This window comes from Colobus angolensis, unplaced genomic scaffold, assembly GCF_000951035.1.
Source record: "Colobus angolensis palliatus isolate OR3802 unplaced genomic scaffold, Cang.pa_1.0 Scaffold72, whole genome shotgun sequence".
In the NCBI taxonomy this organism is placed as follows: domain Eukaryota; kingdom Metazoa; phylum Chordata; class Mammalia; order Primates; family Cercopithecidae; genus Colobus; species Colobus angolensis.
Window position 1 is genome coordinate 1,537,176 of NW_012120932.1, and position 19,824 is coordinate 1,556,999.

Below are 19,824 nucleotides of genomic sequence, written 5' to 3' on the forward strand. Positions count from 1 at the left end.
CCACGCCTGGCTAATTTTTTGTATTTTTAGTAGAGACGGGATTTCACCATGTTAGCCAGGATGGTCTCGATCTCCTGACCTCGTGATCCGCCTGCCTCAGCCTCCTGAAGTGCTGGGATTACAGGCGTGAGCCACCACGCCCGGCCAGTGTATACACTTTTTATCATTCTCTTCTTTGTAAAGATTACCACATACATCTTTGACTTATCAAAGTCCTAATATAAATTAGTACCTTTACCTCTTCCTGGACAATACAAGAACCAGGATGAACTTCAACTCCATTTGCGCCATCCCAGTATATATTCTATTTCAGTTCTGTGTTTTAATTATATATGTATTTTTAAACGCTCAAAATATTATTATTATTTTGTCAAAGTTCATTTAGATAAGATTTTTCATCCTCATCACTATTAACATTTTGCGCCAGAGGCCGGGCACGGTGGCTCACTCCTGTAATCCCAGCACTTTGGGAGGCCGAGGCGGGCAGATCACAAGAGATCGAGACCATCCTGGCTAACACGTGAAACCCTGTCTCTACTAAAAATACAAAAAATTAGCTGGGTGTGGTGGCGGGTGCCTGTAGTCCCAGCTACTCAGGTGGCTGAGGTAGGAGAGAGGCGGAGGTTGCAGCGAGCTGAGATCGCACCACTGCACTCCAGCCTGGGTGACAGAGCGAGACTCAGTCTCAAAAAAAAAAAAGAAACAAAAAATTTTGCGCCAGATAATTATTTTTTTGTGGGGAGCTGCCCTGTATATTATAGGCTATTTATCAGCAATCCGTGGCCTCTACCCACTAGTTGCCATTAGTACCTTCCTCCTAGTTGTGACAACCAAAAATATTTCCAGGCATTACCAAATGTAACCTGCCCCTCAGTTGAGAATCACTTGTTTAGATTTACCTAAACATTTATCATTTTATTTTCCTTCGTTCCTTCCTAATCTCCATTCTTCTATTAGGATTATTTTCTCATTGACTGAAGAACACCTTCTAGTAATTCCTTTTGTGCACATGTGTTGATCAGTTCTTTTTGTTTACCTGAAAGGATGTATTTGTTAGATATACATTCTGGGTTGACAAGTGTTTTCTTTCAGCACTTTGAAGATACAGTTGATTTTTACCCCCTACACTTTCATTTGCTTCCTAGCTTCCAGTATTTTATTGTTGCCTTCTTCCCACCTACTTTTCTTTTTCGTTTTTTATTTAATTTAATTTTTATTTATTTATTTATTTTTTTGAGATGAAGTCTCACTAAACAGGCTGACTTTGAACTCCTTAGGCTAAAGCGATCCACCTGGCTCAATCTTTCGAGTGGCTGGGACTACAGGCGTGAATTACCACACCCGGCTTGAAGATGCAATTTCTATGTCTTCTTTTTTCCATTCTTTTGAGAAATCATCTCTCCATCTAATTTTTTCACCTTTAAAAGTAATTTTTTTTTTTTTTACTCTCGCTGTTTTTAAGATATTCTCATTGTCTTTTTCAGCTGTTTCACTCTGTGTACAAAGATAGAATTTTCTTGTTTTTAGCCTCTTTGGCACTTCTTGAATTTGTGGCCTGATGTTGTTCATCACATTTGGAAGCTTCTCAGCCCTTAACTATATAAATAGTACGTTCTCTTTTCCCTTTTTTCATTCTTTCTATAACTACAGGTACTTCGTTATTAGCTTTCTCATTGTCGTTAATGTCACTTTCCCCCCATTTGTATTTTTTGTTCTTCTATCACTTGAACGATTCATCCTAGTTATTCTCTGAACTGATCTTCCAGTTCATTGATACTCTCTTCATGTGTGATTTATCTGCTATTAAACCTATCCATTGACTTCCTTGTTCTTTTATTGTATTTTCTAGTTTTCAAGTTTTCAGTATGTTCTTTTTATTTCCAATTCTTTGTTAAAAATTTTAATCTCATCTTTTATTTTTTTAAACATATTAAAAATATTTGTTTTAAAGTCTGTGTCTGAAGACTAGGTTTTCTGGATCCTCTGTGTGTCTATTTCGGTTATCTCTTATTTCTTTAGGTTTTTAGCCATGTTTTATCTCTTCATATACCTGATGACCTTTGATGGAGTGCCCGATATTGTATATGAAAATACTTGAGGATTTGCATCTGTTTCAGGCGTAAGGTTAAGTACATTATGAATCGAATATTGAGTGATTTGAAGCTGGGCTTCACCATATCCAATTAATAATTATGCTTTGGGCTGGGTGCAGTGGCTCATGCCTGTAATCCCAGCACTTTGGGAGGCCAAGGTGGGTGGATCACTTGAGGTCAGGAGTTCGAGACCAGCCCAGCCAGCATGGTGAAACCCTGTCTCTACTAAAAATACAAAATAGACTGGGTGTGGTGGTGCACGCCTGTAATCCCAGCAACTCGGGAGGCTGAGACAGGAGAATCACTTAAACCCAGGAGGCTGAGGTTGCACTGAGTAGCTAGGACTACAGGCATGCACCACCATGCCTGGAGTGCAGAGAGACTCTGTCTCAAAAAAAAAAAAAAAGTACAGCACATACAATTATGCACAGTACATAATACTTTAATATATGACTATATTACTGGTTTACGTATTTACTATTTATCAGTTTTAGAGTACACTCCTTCTACCTATTAAAAAAAAAAAAAAACATTAACTATGCAACAGTCTGAGGTGGTTCCTTCAGGAGGTATTTCAGAAGAAGGCATTATCATGAGTGTTGTTACTCATGAAGACCTGCCAGTGGGACAAGATGTGGAGGTGGAAGACAGTGATATTGATGATCCAGACCCAATGCAGGCCTGCAGGCCTAGGCTAATGCATGTTTGTCTGTTTTTAACAAAAATGTTTGAAAAGTTAAAAAATAAAAATAGAAAAAAAGCTTATAGAATTATGCTACAAAGAAAATATTTTTGTACAACTGTACAGTGTATTTGTGTTTTAAGCCAAGTGTTATTAAGAAGGAATTTTTTTAAATTCTTGAAACAAATTAAGATGAAAACAGCACACCAAAACCTATGGGATACAGCAAAAGCAGTACTAAGAGGGAAGTTTACAGCAATAAACACCTACATCAACAAGTAGAAAAACTTTATATAAACAACCTAATAATGCATCTTAAAGAACTAGAAAAGCAAGAGAAAACCAAACCCGAAATTAGTTGCAAAAAAGAAATATTAAAGATCAGAACAGAAACCAAAAACACTATAGAAAAGATGAATGAAATGAAAAGTTTTCTGAAACGATTTAAAAAATCAAGAAGCCTTTAGACAAAGAAAAAAGAGAGAGGAATGCTATTACAAAAGAGTTTTTTTAAAAATAAAAAGTATATGAAGTTAAATTACAACAAGCTAAGGCTAACTTATTGAAGAAATAAAACTTTTTTATAAATTTAGTAGAGTCTTAGTGTACAGTGTTTATAAAATCTACAGTAGTGTATAGTAATGTCCTAGGCCTTCAGACTCACTCACTGACTCACCGGAGTGACCTCCAGTCCTCCAAGCTCCATTCATGGTAAGTAGTCTATATAGTGTACCTTTTTTAAATTCTTTTTGACCATATTCTAACCATACCTTTCCTATATTTAGATATGTTTATTTTTTATTTATTTGTTTAGAGACAGGGTCTGGCTCTGCCACCCAGGCTGGAGTGCAGTGAGGCCATCTCAGCTCACTACAACCTCCGCTTCCTGGGCTCAAGCCAGTCTCACACCTCGGCCTCCCAAGTAGCTGGGACTGCAGGCACATGCTACCATGCCCAGCTGATTTTTATATGTTTTTTTGTAGAGACAGGATTTCACTATGTTGCCCAGGCAGGTCTCAAACTCCTGAGCTCAAGTGATTCACCCACCTCAACCTCACAAAGTGCTAGGATTACAGGCATGAGCCCCCACACCTGGCTTTAGATATGTTTAGATGCACAAATACCATTCTGTTCCAGTTGCCTACAGTTTTCAGTGCAGTCACGGGCTGCACAGGTTGGTAGCCTAGGAGCAATAGGCTCTACCATATAGCCTAGGTGTATAGTAGGTTGTCCCATCTAGGTTTGTGTACGTACACTTTATGATGTACAACAACAAAATCATCTAACATCACATTTCTCAGAATGCATCCCTGTCGCTAAGTGACATATGACTGTAATTTGTTGATATGCAGATTCTTAGAAGTCTGCTTCACAACCTAAGACAAGCTGTGGAAATTCCAAGGGTGTCTAAATTGAAAACCATGAGCATGAGCTCAGGGTAATGCATGCCTTCCTCAAGCCACAGTGTCTACCACCCAAATGTTTAGGAAATGCAGGGTCATCAGTGCTAAGTCTTGGCAAATATTGTGATTGTTCCTTAGTAGAAACCTATAATGGTATTAGCAAACATATGGCTGCCATCCTGGGTCCTTGGCCTAGGTACAAATGTCACTAACTGACCTATTTTTGACATTCTGCATACACTATATCACCTGAAGGCCAAGAAAATGAGCATGGTTTTGTGGAGCTCACCTTCCCTGTATTGCCATAGCAACATTCCTACTAGTTTGACAACTAGTAACCAGAGTGGCTCCATGAAGTAGAATGATACTCTAGGAAGCGACCATGATGTAATTTCACAGACTTTTGGAGAGTCTGTGAAGCTACATCATGATCGCTTCCTAGAGAATCGTTCAGCCATTACACCAGTATTATGACAAAACTTATCAAATCTGACTCCCAGTCAACATGGAGTAATAGGGACTACGTATACCTTCCCACCTAAAACAACTTAAAAGTAGAACAATATATGTGAAGCATTTTCCAAATATTAAACAAAGAGCAGTCTAGGTCAGTGATCCCTGAGAGGGGATGCAAATCAAATGCCCGGAGAGACCTGTGACTGACCTGCTTACTCCCTCAAGGGAGTTGCAGGAGGGGAACACAGGCAGAGTCCAGCAGCCTCCCTGAGTTGAAAAGATAGAGTTGGAAATCTGGGGACACCAAAGAGACTGGTGTTCCTAGGGCGGAGTACAGAGAGGTGAGAGCTGACCCAGAGAAACCTTCCAGAGATGTGAAGTCTTCCACTGAGTGCTGGATAGCACATGTATGCAAGGAAACTATTAATACTTGAGACTGGGAAAAGAACTAACCTAAAGGACAAAGGGGGGGGTGGGGGTGGGGGGGTAAAAAAAAAAAAAAAGTCTCTGGAGCTTAAAAAGACCAGGAAGAGTGTGTGTTCCACCAGTCAGAGTGGAAAACCTTACACTTCACAGGGCATCTGGTAGACTACTCAGAAGAGCCTTAGCTCAGTAGAGGAAAATAATTAGCCCTAGGCTAAAGGCTGCTGTAATCTTATTTAATAAAGCTTAAAAGCAAGCCTTTCTGAAAGAATTAAACTGTGTACAGTAACTTGACAGTGTCTCAGAGAACCCAACAAATGTTTTAGGATCCAATGTAGATTTACCAGGTACACCAAGAATCAGGGAAAGTTGACCCATAATGGGAAAAATCAGTTTATTGAAACCAATTCAGAAATGACAGTGCTGATATACTAATTAGGTCTTTAAAAATCACTATACCTATATTCTATATGTTCAAGAAGGTAGAGGAAAGATTAACTAAATGTAGAAACATAGAAGATATTTTTTAAAAACCCAAATCAAACTTTTAAAGATGAAAACTACAATGTGAGAGAGAAACAATACATGACAAGGGATGAATAGCAGATTAGACATTACCAAAAATAATTGGTGAACTTGTTTTCAAAAACTGCAAAAAGAAATAGACAAATCCACAATTATCTAAAATTTCAACACTTTTATCCCAAATATTAGTTTCAAAAATAGTAGACAGATTACAAATTAAAATGAGATGCCTCTACATATCTATTAAATGTCTACAACCCAAAACACTGGCAACACCCAGTGCTGGTGTGTGTGTGGAGCAACTGTAAGTCTCATTCAGTGCTGGTGGGAATGCAAAATGCTACAGCCACTTTGGAAGACACTTTGGCAGTTTCTTATAAAACTAAACACTCTTGCCATACAACCCAGCAATCGTGCCCCTTGGTATTTACCCAAATAAGATGAAAAGCTATGTCCACACAAAAACCTGCACACAGATATGTATAGCAGCTTTTTTCATAATTGCCAAAACTTAGAAACAAGCAACATGTTCTTCAATAGGTGAATGGATAAACAAACTATGGTATATTCAGACAATGGAACATTATTCAGCACCAAAAAGAAATGAGCCATGAAGCCATGAAAAAACATGGAGGAACCTTAAATGCATATAATATATAACTAAATGAAATAAGCCAACCTGAGATGGCATATGTATGATTTCAACTCTATGACATTCTAGAAAGGGCAAAACTATGCAAACTATAAAAGAATAGTGGATTTGGGGTGGGGAGGGATGAATAGGTGGAACACAGAGGATTCTTAGGGCAGTGAAACTCTTCTAATACAGTATAGTCAGCCCTTTATATCACAGGTTTTGCATCTGTGGATTCAACCAACCATGAGTGAAAAATGTAGTTTGGCCTATGTAGCATTTGTGCTGAACGTATGCAGACTTTTTTTTTCTTGTCATTGTCCCCTAAATGATACAGCGGAACAACTACTTACATAGCCTTTACAGTGTATTAGGTGTAAGTAATCTAGAGACTATTTAAAGTATACAGGAGGATATGTGTGTATTATATGCAAATACTATACCATTTTACTTAAGGAACTTGAGCAGCCTCAGATTTTGGTATCCTTGAGGGATCCTGGAACCAGTCCCCCAAGGATACCAAGGGACAACAGTACTATAAAGGTGGGTACATGTCATTAAAAATTTGTCAAAACCCATGAATACAGAGTAACAAGAGTGAACCCTAATGTAAACTATGGACCTGTGGGTGGTAATGATATGTCAGCATAGATTTATCCATGGTGTGAGATTTCGATAGTGGGGGAAAAGCACATATGAGAACTCTGTACTTTCCACTCAGTTTGCTCTGAATCTAAAAAGGCTCTGAAAAAGTCTGTTAAAAAAAATTAGTAGTCATTTTATGCCAAGAAAAAGTAATTAATATTTCTTAATTAGTAGATAGAATATCAATCAGGATTTTAAAGACTTTAATACTATCAACCTATTTGTCCAAATTGTCCTAATAATTTGCCTTGTTTGTCCTAATGATTGTAGGTATGTACAAATTTAGAGTCATTATATCTTTCTGGTGCATTTGTCTGTAGGTAGATACTTTCAGTGTCTCTGGGAGTGCTTTTGCTGTAAGATCTACTTTGTCTAATATTAATGTAGTTGCATTTTTTTTCTTTTTTGACTTTTTAGATTCAGGAGGGTTGTATGCAGGTTTGTTACCTGCGTATGTTATGTGATCCTGAAGTTTGAGATATGAATGATCCCATCACTCAGGCACTGAGCATAGCACCCAACAGTTTTTCAATCCTTGTTCCTCTCCCTGCCTTCCTCCCGTGTCTATTGTTGCCATCTTTATGTCCATGAGTGCCCAGTGTTTAGTTCCTAGTTACAAGGGCGAACATGTGGTCTTTGGTTTTCTGCTCCTGCATGTAGTTGCTTTCTTTTGGTTAATGTCTGCAAAATGTATGTTTTGCTCTCAGCCTTTCTATGTTTTTGTATTTTCAGTATACTTCCTATTAGTGGCATTTTAATTCAGTTTAACAATTTTTGTCTTGAATTGGAACATTTAGGCTGTTTATATTTAATGTAAAATTTAATATGTTTGAGTTGAAATATACTTTATATTTGTTTTTTATTTGTCCTACATATTCTATGTTCCTTTTTCTGTTTTCTTTCTTTTTAATTGGTTGCTTGGTTTTTATGATTTCATTAGTAATTATATACTTTTTTTTCTTTTTTGAGACGGAGTCTCACTTTTTCGCCCAGGCCGGACTGCAGTGGCACTATCTCGGCTCACTGCAAGCTCTGCCTCCCGAGTTCATGCCATTCTCCTGCCTCAGCCTCCCAAGTAGCTGGGACTACAGGCGCCTGCTGCCACGCCTGGCTAATTTTTTGTATTTTTAGTAGAGACGGGATTTCACCATGTTAGCCAGGATGGTCTCGATCTCCTGACCTCGTGATCCGCCTGCCTCAGCCTCCTGAAGTGCTGGGATTACAGGCGTGAGCCACCACGCCCGGCCAGTGTATACACTTTTTATCATTCTCTTCTTTGTAAAGATTACCACATACATCTTTGACTTATCAAAGTCCTAATATAAATTAGTACCTTTACCTCTTCCTGGACAATACAAGAACCAGGATGAACTTCAACTCCATTTGCGCCATCCCAGTATATATTCTATTTCAGTTCTGTGTTTTAATTATATATGTATTTTTAAACGCTCAAAATATTATTATTATTTTGTCAAAGTTCATTTAGATAAGATTTTTCATCCTCATCACTATTAACATTTTGCGCCAGAGGCCGGGCACGGTGGCTCACTCCTGTAATCCCAGCACTTTGGGAGGCCGAGGCGGGCAGATCACAAGAGATCGAGACCATCCTGGCTAACACGTGAAACCCTGTCTCTACTAAAAATACAAAAAATTAGCTGGGTGTGGTGGCGGGTGCCTGTAGTCCCAGCTACTCAGGTGGCTGAGGTAGGAGAGAGGCGGAGGTTGCAGCGAGCTGAGATCGCACCACTGCACTCCAGCCTGGGTGACAGAGCGAGACTCAGTCTCAAAAAAAAAAAAAGAAACAAAAAATTTTGCGCCAGATAATTCTTTTTTTGTGGGGAGCTGCCCTGTATATTATAGGCTATTTATCAGCAATCCGTGGCCTCTACCCACTAGTTGCCATTAGTACCTTCCTCCTAGTTGTGACAACCAAAAATATTTCCAGGCATTACCAAATGTAACCTGCCCCTCAGTTGAGAATCACTTGTTTAGATTTACCTAAACATTTATCATTTTATTTTCCTTCGTTCCTTCCTAATCTCCATTCTTCTATTAGGATTATTTTCTCATTGACTGAAGAACACCTTCTAGTAATTCCTTTTGTGCACATGTGTTGATCAGTTCTTTTTGTTTACCTGAAAGGATGTATTTGTTAGATATACATTCTGGGTTGACAAGTGTTTTCTTTCAGCACTTTGAAGATACAGTTGATTTTTACCCCCTACACTTTCATTTGCTTCCTAGCTTCCAGTATTTTATTGTTGCCTTCTTCCCACCTACTTTTCTTTTTCGTTTTTTATTTAATTTAATTTTTATTTATTTATTTATTTTTTTGAGATGAAGTCTCACTAAACAGGCTGACTTTGAACTCCTTAGGCTAAAGCGATCCACCTGGCTCAATCTTTCGAGTGGCTGGGACTACAGGCGTGAATTACCACACCCGGCTTGAAGATGCAATTTCTATGTCTTCTTTTTTCCATTCTTTTGAGAAATCATCTCTCCATCTAATTTTTTCACCTTTAAAAGTAATTTTTTTTTTTTTTACTCTCGCTGTTTTTAAGATATTCTCATTGTCTTTTTCAGCTGTTTCACTCTGTGTACAAAGATAGAATTTTCTTGTTTTTAGCCTCTTTGGCACTTCTTGAATTTGTGGCCTGATGTTGTTCATCACATTTGGAAGCTTCTCAGCCCTTAACTATATAAATAGTACGTTCTCTTTTCCCTTTTTTCATTCTTTCTATAACTACAGGTACTTCGTTATTAGCTTTCTCATTGTCGTTAATGTCACTTTCCCCCCATTTGTATTTTTTGTTCTTCTATCACTTGAACGATTCATCCTAGTTATTCTCTGAACTGATCTTCCAGTTCATTGATACTCTCTTCATGTGTGATTTATCTGCTATTAAACCTATCCATTGACTTCCTTGTTCTTTTATTGTATTTTCTAGTTTTCAAGTTTTCAGTATGTTCTTTTTATTTCCAATTCTTTGTTAAAAATTTTAATCTCATCTTTTATTTTTTTAAACATATTAAAAATATTTGTTTTAAAGTCTGTGTCTGAAGACTAGGTTTTCTGGATCCTCTGTGTGTCTATTTCGGTTATCTCTTATTTCTTTAGGTTTTTAGCCATGTTTTATCTCTTCATATACCTGATGACCTTTGATGGAGTGCCCGATATTGTATATGAAAATACTTGAGGATTTGCATCTGTTTCAGGCGTAAGGTTAAGTACATTATGAATCGAATATTGAGTGATTTGAAGCTGGGCTTCACCATATCCAATTAATAATTATGCTTTGGGCTGGGTGCAGTGGCTCATGCCTGTAATCCCAGCACTTTGGGAGGCCAAGGCGGGCAGATCACAAGGTCGGGAGTTCGAGACCAGCCTAGCCAATATGGTAAAACCCCGTCTCTATTAAAAATACAAAAAAAATTAGCTGGGCATAGTGGCACGTGCCTGTAGTCCCAGATACTCAGGAGGCTGAGGCAGGAGAATCACTTGAACCTGGGAGGTAGAGGTTGCAGTGAGCCGAGATCACACCACTGCACTCCAGCCTGGGTGATAGAGCGAGACTCCATCTCAAAAATATATATATATATATGCTTTGGGTCCACTTCACTTTTCCTACCATCCCCCACTGCTTGTTTGCCTCCATTTTGTTTGTTTGTTTGTTTCTCTCTGTCCTCCTGAGGCTATTTTAAAGCTCTGCTAATCTTCTCAACCACCTCTTCTGGAATCCAGATGCTTCTAGAAGAAAAACTGTTCTAAACCTCTCTGGGTTTCAGTCCTATCCCAAATATTGACCCTGTTGTTTTTCTCACCCTTTCTGGTTATTCTCAGCAGGTCTAATGATCTGACTTGCCTTGTCTGCCATTATCAGAAGGAGAAGCTCCCTCAGATTCCTTTTATTTTTTGCAGAAATATATCCTCTTTTTCTCAGAGAATGTTGTAAGTTGTAAAATTTTGTGCTCTTATTAAAGATCTGAAAATACTGTTGTTTAATTGGAAACAGAATTATGGTTTCAAAATCATTCTAATCATTTTTCTTTAATACCGTATAGATATTTGTCCATGATTTTCTTATATTTAGTGTTGCTGATGAGAAATTTGACTTGAATCTGATTGTCATCCCTTTGTAAGAAATTTGTTTTCTTTCTATAGAAATTTTTTTCAAATTTTCAACATATCTTTGATATTTGGAAGTTTTACCTTGGTAAAAGAATGGAATGTACCTTGGTATAGGTTGTTATTGTTGTTTAATGTATCCTTCTTGTGATCTTTTAAACCAAAAACTTCTTTCTTTCCTATACAAGCTGTCTTCAACTCTGTTTTCTCCCATGACTGTTCAAGGGTACATTTTCCCTCTTTAAATTCATTACCATCTTCTCTTTGTCTGTGAAGGACTCCTCAGAGTGTCTGTCCCACCAGGGGCTCCCCATTTTACTTCCTAGTGTAGCTGTATGTTCGTGTATTTATTTGTTTGTAATATATCTTGTATTATTTCAAGGGATTTGGTGAGAGGGAAAGAGGGCACAAGGTCAGCTCAGTCTCCCCTCTTGAATCTCAGTAGTTCTTTTTATACCTTCATCTGCCAGAATCATCTTCCTCTAGTCACGTTTCACTTAGTTCATAGTCTGACTTTTGCCACATCACCTTTGTTCAACAAATGGCAGTCTCTAAAGTATCTTCATGCCAGCATATAACCTTTCTTCAGTATATATATACATTAATTGCTGCAGTCATTTGAAAACCATTACTATAGGTCATTTGAACAACTTTTTGCAATCTACTTTAGTTTTAGAAAAACTAACGTGCAGCATGTAAAGAAGGACCAAATCCTTTAGCTGATTGGCACCTGAAATCATAAAAGTCAATTCAGAGAGCAAAGTAGTATGTTGGAAGGAATAACAGTAACAGCAGGGGAAAGCAATATGAAAACCTGAACTGAGAGACAAAGTGAAACTAGAATTTGCTGAGTGGCTGGGCGTGTGGGCTCCGATGGATATCATAAGTGCTCTGCAATGCATGAAATGTATACATTTAAATTTTCTTGCTTTAACAATCATATGTGCAGACCCTCCATCCTGTTGTGAGGAGTCAGGGCCTAGACCTCAGGGCTCTAGAGTTAAATTCTCATGAGGGTCTCAGGCATCCTGTTGTCCTGAAGCCTCCTGAAAGCACTCACTTATGGGGCATTGCCTGATTGAGTGCTTAGGAGTGAATGTGCCAGCTGCAGCCAGACTGAGCACACCCCTCTCTCCCAGTATCCTCATTCTGGAAACTACCTCTCTTTCTTTTTCCCCCCGAAATTGACTCACTTTTACTTACCCAGAAATCTAAGTAGATACGTACAGAAATAAATTTACAGAGCTATTTTAATTTTGACAAAATCAGTATCTAAACAGTCTCACTACAGTGTTTAAATACATTTTAGGAAATGGTCTCTCAATACTAACTTTACTATTAATGGTTAGGCCTTCGTTATTTTCATTGATATGATATACAGAATTTTGCTTTGCACGTAATATTTGCTTTCATAAACAACTTCGTAATTGAGTGTTTGCCTCCTAGAGGTAAATTTTCTGGGATTTCAATCATAGTATCATTTTTATCAAGTAATTTTTTTCCTTCTAGCACTTACTGTGTTTATCCCAACATTAAATATTATTTATAAACCTTGATTAACTTATTTTTCTTCATGTAAAATTTTTCACCAATTGTCTTAAGTAAACTTTAAAAATATTAATTTTTAATTTTAAAATTCTACATGAAGTCATGAGATGTCTGTTATCTCTTTTCACTTCAACAGGTTTAAAATGAAAAATATTTTGAATTATTTATGTTCTTTTAGGACTTAAAAATTAAGAATAATATTTTCAAACCAATTTATACTTCTATTGAACACAGAATTCCACCTAAACATATAAAAATAATGTGATACTAAGTCTACAAGGTCTGAAATACTTGGGAAGTACATCGTGAAAAAAACAAACAATAATGCATACTTTGAACTTTAAAAATCTATTAGTAACGAGCTAATTTACTCAAGAGTTTAAACATATTTGCGAAATAAAATACCCAAATATTAAAACCATTCCACATGCTAAGTAGAAACTTAAAATTTAAAACTTTTTTACCTGGAAATCTAAACTAAGTAGGCTTTGCTTGGTGTCATTTAAGTCTCCAGCTGAAAATGAAACAAAATCAGAGCTTTCTTTAAAAACAAAGAAAGGACAGAAGGGAATGTTGAAAAGTATTTGCTGAACTTCTTAGTAAAATCTAAAATAACTGCCTCCCTTGGGGATAAATGCCTTTCAGTTTTTGTGCAGAAAATCAGCCAAGAAAGTAACCAGGGAAAATGGTTACCAAGGGAAATATTTTTTTTAATCATAAGAAAAGTAGAAAACAGCAGTGGGTGTGGGGAAAGAGCATTTTGTTTGTAGGCTGAAAAGGCAGAGTTGGAAGCATAAAAATGAGCTTGATTAAGAAACCTGTGGTTTTCATGGACTATTTGCATCAAAAATTTTAAGGCTTATACTAGCCAGCATGATGTCACTTGAGCTTTATCAGATTATAGGGATGATATTCTCGTCAGCTAAAGGCTGTATATATCTGGAATCTGTTTTAATGTGGATTAATAATATTTAACTCATCTGCCCACCCACCTCGATCTCACCCACAATATTAACAAAACAACAACATGGTTACGTATTAATGTCAGTGGAAATTATGTAACTTCTAACCATTAAATAATAGAAAGAAAATGTGAAAGGGAGCTGTGTGGCTCCTAATTACCTGTTACTCTGGCAAATTAGTTGTGTACTTTGGCCTCAGTTTCTTTATCTGCAAATGAGAAGTTAGAGACAGATCAGGATTCCAAGTGCAACCCTACTGTTTATGAGAGACCTTGAGTAAGTTACTTAATGTTTCTGACCAAAGTTTACTCTTCTGTAAAACTAGGGTGATACCTTTCAAATTTTTCTGAAAATAAAAGGAATAACATATATGAGGTTCCTAACTCAGTGCCTGTCCTAGACTAGGTAATTTTGGAACTATTTTTTAAAATCTTTTTTTTTTTTTTTTTTTTTTGAGACAGAGTTTTTGCTCTATTGCCCAGGCTGGAGTGCAATAGCGCGGTCTCGGCTCACTGCAACCTCTGCCTCCCAGATTCAAGGGATTCTCCTGCCTCAGCCTCCCGAGTAGCTGGGATTAAAGGCACCCGCCACCATTCCAGATTAATTTTTGGTTTTTGTTTACTAGAGATGGAGTTTTACCATGTTGGCCAGGCTGGTCTCGAACTCTTGACCTCATGTGATCCACCCACCTCGACCTCCCAAAGTGCTGGGATTATAGGCATGAGCCACCGCACCCAGCCTTAAATTCTTATATCCTTATTTCAGGGATCTAAATCATTTGGCAAAGAGGAGCTAAATATTTGTTTAAGTGACGTGGTTAGACTGAATCAGGATTTTGTAAAATGACCTAGATAGACTGAATCAAGATAAAGGATTAAATACATAAGCCACTCAACTTCCTAAAAATAAGGAAAATGATACTTATTTTTAAAAATGTAAAACTGACTGAGCGTGGTGGCTTACACCTCGTAATCCCAGAACTTTGGGAGGCTGAGACATGTGGCTCACCTGAGGTTAGGAGTTTGAGATCAGCCTGGCCAACATGTGAAACCTGGTCTCTACTAACAGTACAAAAATTAGCCAAGCATGGTGGCACACACCTGTAGTCCCAGCTACTCAGGAGGCTGAGGTAGGAGCATCACTTGAACCCAGGAGGCAGAGGTTGCAGTGAGCCAAGATTGCGCCATTGCACTTCAGCCTGTGCGACAGAGCGAGACTACATCTCAAAAAAAAGAAAAGAAAAAGAATAAGTACACAAATGAGCAAATACCATTAAACAGGCAGTTCATAGAAGAGGAAATGTCAGTGGTCAATAAAACAGAAGAAGAAAATTTCTCAACCTCAGTAACAGTCAAGAAAAGTAAATTAAAGCAGGAAGGTTATTTTTTCACTATCATAGTGAGATGTTGCTGACAAAACTTCAGGGGTAGAAAAATTACCCAAATAATGTCAATACTCAATCAAACTTGAAGACCACTGCTAATCAAAACTCATGGCCTGATTTGAAATACATACATTGTTTTTTGGGGGAAAAAAAAGTTGATGATATGCTGTGTTGGCCACTGTGTAGGGAAAACAGAAACTCTCCTCTTCCTTGAGGACAACTGAACAGTAGCTATACTGTCTGTCCTAGCATTTCACCTCTAGGAACCCATTGTGGAAATACCTCTTTCTGTACAAGTGTGCCTTCAAGGAAGTACTCTGAAGTACTGTAAGCATGGCTTAAAAAAAAAAGTTAACCCAGTTGTGTATTGCTAGAGAACAATGTGGGCTTACCATAAAGCTATTTGGAGAAACAGAAGTAACTCCATTAATCCCACCATGCATAGTTGTCCACGCTATACCAGGAATAAAGAGATTTTCAAAACTGTACATGTATTATGATCTTACCTTCTTTTGAGGTATGTAATTTAGCATTTTACTAGAGAACAAATTGGAAGGAATAAACAACAAAATATTAACAGTAATTATAGGGAGACTTTTACTATGTACTTCTATATTTGTGTCCTGTTTTGAGCTTTGTATAATCAGAAAAGAATAACTTTTAAAAAGAACACAATCAAAAAAAGAAGTAACTGTTAAAGTAACAGCACTGAGGAATACCAGTAATTACCATGATGAGATTGACAAAGTTGCAGAAAACCAAATTTTATAATTTCTGAGGCTCCTGCTCTAAAATTTTGTGGTTTAATGGACTGTTACATGAGTCCTTTTGCAGAAACTATTTTAACCACACTAGTGCATGGAAAATGCTGGTATTATGGTTTCTCCTACCCCCTTTATTATTACAGACATGATTATGTCCCAAAACTTGGTTCTGACAACACTCTGCAGGAATGTGGTGTTGGTCACCAAACAACATGAGCAGAGTGAGCATTACCCATGCCACAGGGCCATCTGCCTATGAAGATTTAGACTCTAGGACGTTTATTTCAGGTGATACTTGTTTTAAGTAAAGTCACCTTTTCAGTGTTTTCCCTGATGGTCTAGATTACCAGTAAGGATGCAACTGTCTACCATATGACAACTTTGTAGATATTAATACCCAGATAAAGGTAACTTCTGGAAATTTTAAGTAGAACCATACTCAGAAATTGGTTTTACCTTGTTCAGCCCGAATAAGGAGGCTTAAAGCTGTGCCTAAACCCCTGCCCATGCACCGAATAATAGGCACAATGTTCTGGTTATGTCTTTATGGTTAGTTGAGAATAGTCAGCGGTTGGCGAACATAAGTGGAGTAGGGGGAGGTAAAATGGCTGAGTAAAGCATTAGACTGTAAATCTAAGGACAGAGGCTAAACCTCTTTTTACCAGCCCTGAGGTGACTTTCATGTTGAATTGCAAATTCAAAGAAGCAGCTTAAATCCTGCCAGGCTTCTCCTGCGATCATGCAGTATTTGCCTTTCTGTGCCTGGCTTATTTCACTTAGCATAATGTCCTCCAGGTTCATTCACTTAGCATAATGTCCTCCAGGTTCATCCATGTTGTCACAAATAACAGAATTTGCTGCCTTTCATATATACATTTTCTTTATTCATTCGCTGATGGACACGTAGGTTGATTCCATATCCTGGCTCTGGTGAATAATGCTGCCGTGAACATGGCAGTTCAGTTGTCTCTTCAACATACTGATTTTATTTCCTTTTTTTTTTTTTTTTTTGAGATGGTCACCCAGGTTAGAGTACAGTGGCACAAACTTGGCTCACTGCAACCTCCACCTCCCTGGTTCAGGTGATTCTCCTGCCTCAGCCTCATGAGTAGCTGGGATTATAAGCTTCTGCCACCACACCCAGCTAATTTTTGTATTTTTAGTAGAGATGGGGCTTCACCAAAATTTTAATCTGTGTTCAATAGAAATATAAATTGGTTTGAAAATATTATTCTTAATTTTTAAGTCCTAAAAGAACATAAATAATTCAAAATATTTTTCATTTTAAACCTGTTGAATGACGTGAAAAGAGATAATACATCTCATGACTCCTGACCTCGTGATCCACATACCTCAGCCTCCCAAAGTGCGGGGATTACAGGCATGAGCCACCGCGCCCAGCCTGTGATTTTACTTGCTTCGAGATTAGTGGGATTGTTAGATTATCTGGTAGTTCTACCTTTTAAATTTTTGAGGAACCTCCATGCGGTTTTATATAATGGCTCCTTTCTTAAAGGGAGATGTATTCTCAAGTCCTTTGCCTATTTTTTTGATTGGGTTATTTGTTTTCTTGCTGTTGAGTTCCTTATATATTTTGGATATCATCTCCTTATCAGATATATAGTTTGCAAATATTTTCTCCCATTTTGTAGGTTTTCCCTTAACTCTGTTGATTATTTCCTTTGCTGTGTAGATATTTCTTAATTTGATATAATCCCATATGTCTGTTTTTGCTTTTGTTGCCTGTGCTTTTGGGATTATGTTTAAAAAATCATTGCCCAAACCAATACCATAAAGCATTTCCCCTGTGTTTTCTTTTCTTTTCTTTTTTTTTTTTTTTTGAGATACAGTCCTGCTCTGTCGCCAGGCTATAGTGCAGTGGCTTGATCTTGGCTCACTGCAGTCTCTGCCTCCCGGGTTCAGGTAATTCCCCTGCCTCAGCCTCCCCAGTAGCTGGGACTACAGGCATGCACCACCTCACCCAGCTAATTTTATGTATTTTAGTAGAGACAGGGTTTCACCATGTTGGCCAGGATGGTCTCGATCTCCTGACCTCGTGATCCACCTGCCTCGGCCTCCCAAAGTGCTGGGATTACAGGCGTGAGCCACCGTGCCTGGCTCCCTATGTTTTCTTCTAGTAGTTTTATCATTTATAAATCTTACATTTAATTCATTAATCTATTTTGAGTTGATTTTTGTTTATGGTGTGAGATAAGGATCTAATAACTTCATTCTTTTACATATGGATATCCAGTTTTCTCAGCACCATTTATTGAAGAAACTTCTTTCCCCATTGTGTCTCTTGGCACTTTTGTCAAAAACCAATTCACTGTAAATGCATGGATTTATTTCTTGGCTCTTATTCTGTTCCATTGGTCTCTGTCGGTTTTTATGCCAGTACTATGCTGTTTGGACTACTGTAGCTTTATAGTATATTTTGATGTCAGGTGGTATAATGCCTCCAACTTTGTTTTCTTTGATCAAGATGGCATTGGTGCCAGCATGGTGGCTCACACCTGTAATCCAAGCACTTTGGGAGGCCAAGGCAGATGGATCACTTAAGGTCAGGAGTTCAAGACCAGCCTGGCCAACATGGTGAAATCCCATCTCTATCAAAAAATACAAAAATTAGCTGGGCATGGTGGTACACACCTGTAGTCTCAGCTACTCAGGAGGCTGAGGCAGAAAAATCACTTGCACCTGGGAGGTGGAGGCTGTAGTGAGCTGAGATCTCACCATTGCACTTCAACCTTGGTGACAGAGTGAAACCCTGTCTCAAAAAAAAAAAAGGATTGCATTGGCTACTCAGGGTCTTTTGTGATTCCTTTTGAGTTTTATGATCGTTTTTCTGTTTCTGTTAAGAATGACATTGAAAAAAATGTTGAAATTTCGATAGGAATTACATACAATCTGTAGAACACTTTGGGTAGTATAGTCATTCTAACAATATTAATGCTTCTAATCCATGAACAAGAGGTATCTTTTCATTTACTTATGTCTTAAGTTTCTTTCATCAGCGATTTATAGGTTTCAGTGTGGAGATCTTTCTCCTTGGTTATGTTTATTCTTAAGTATTTTGCTATTATGTAACTATTGTAAATTTTCTTGATTTCTTTTTCATGTAGTTTAGTTAGTATATAGAAAAGCCACTGATTTTTGTATGTTGATTTTGTATCTTGCAAACTTTATTGAATTCGTTTATCAGTTCTAACAGTTTTTTGGTGGAGTCTTTAGAATTTTCTCTATATAAGATGTCATCTGCAAACAGAGAAAATGCAACTTTATCCTTTCCATTTTGGATATTTTTTATTTCTTTCTCTTATCTAATTGCTGTGGCTAGGACTTCTAGTTTTATGTTGAATAGAAGTTGCGTGAGTCAGCACCATTGTTTCATTCCTGATCTTAGAGGAAAAGCTTTGAGCTTTTCATTGTTAAGTATGACATATTTACTGTGCACTGGTCATAAATGACCTGTATTGGGCTTGGCATGGTGGCTCACGCATATAATCCCAGCACTTTGGGAGGCTGAGTCAGGTGCATCACTTGAGATCAAGAGTTCAAGGCCAGCCTGGCTAACTTGACAAAACCCCGTCTCTACTAAAAATACAAAAATTAGCCAGGCATGCTGGCACATGCCTGTAAACCCAGCTGTTTGGGAGGTTGAGGCACAAGAATTGCTTAAACCTTGGAGGCAGAGGTTGCAGTGAGCCATAGTTGCACCACTGCACTCCAGCCTGGGTGACAGAGCAAGACTCTTATCTCAAAAAAATAAATAAATGGCCTTTATTTATGTTGAGGTACATTCTTTATATAGCTAATTTGTTGAGGGTTTTTTTTTTTTATATCATGAAAGGGTGTTGAATTTTGTCAAATATTCTGCATTCCAAAGTTGTTTTTTAAAAAGCAAAACTAGTAAAAGCTGTAGCAAGACTGATGTATGAAAAAAAGGGAGAAAGCGTGGTTCACCAATGTGAGGACTAGAGAAATTGCTATCACCACAATTTTTTTTTTTTTTTTTTTTTTTGGAAAAGGTTTCACCGTTGTTGCCCAGGCTGGAGTGCAGTGGCGCAATCTCGGCTCACTGCAACCTCCGCCTCCTGGGTTCAAGCAATTCTCCTGCCTCGGCCTCCGGAGTAGCTGGGAGTACAGGCGCATGCCACCACGCCCAGCTAATTT

General features: G+C 37.8%; 1 protein-coding gene across 1 annotated transcript in view; it reads right to left on the reverse strand.

Moving 5' to 3' along the window:
* The window catches only part of ECM2 (extracellular matrix protein 2, female organ and adipocyte specific), a 61,602-nt gene that overhangs the window by 27,007 nt on the left and 14,771 nt on the right, over positions 1-19,824 (reverse strand). The window lies entirely within an intron of this gene.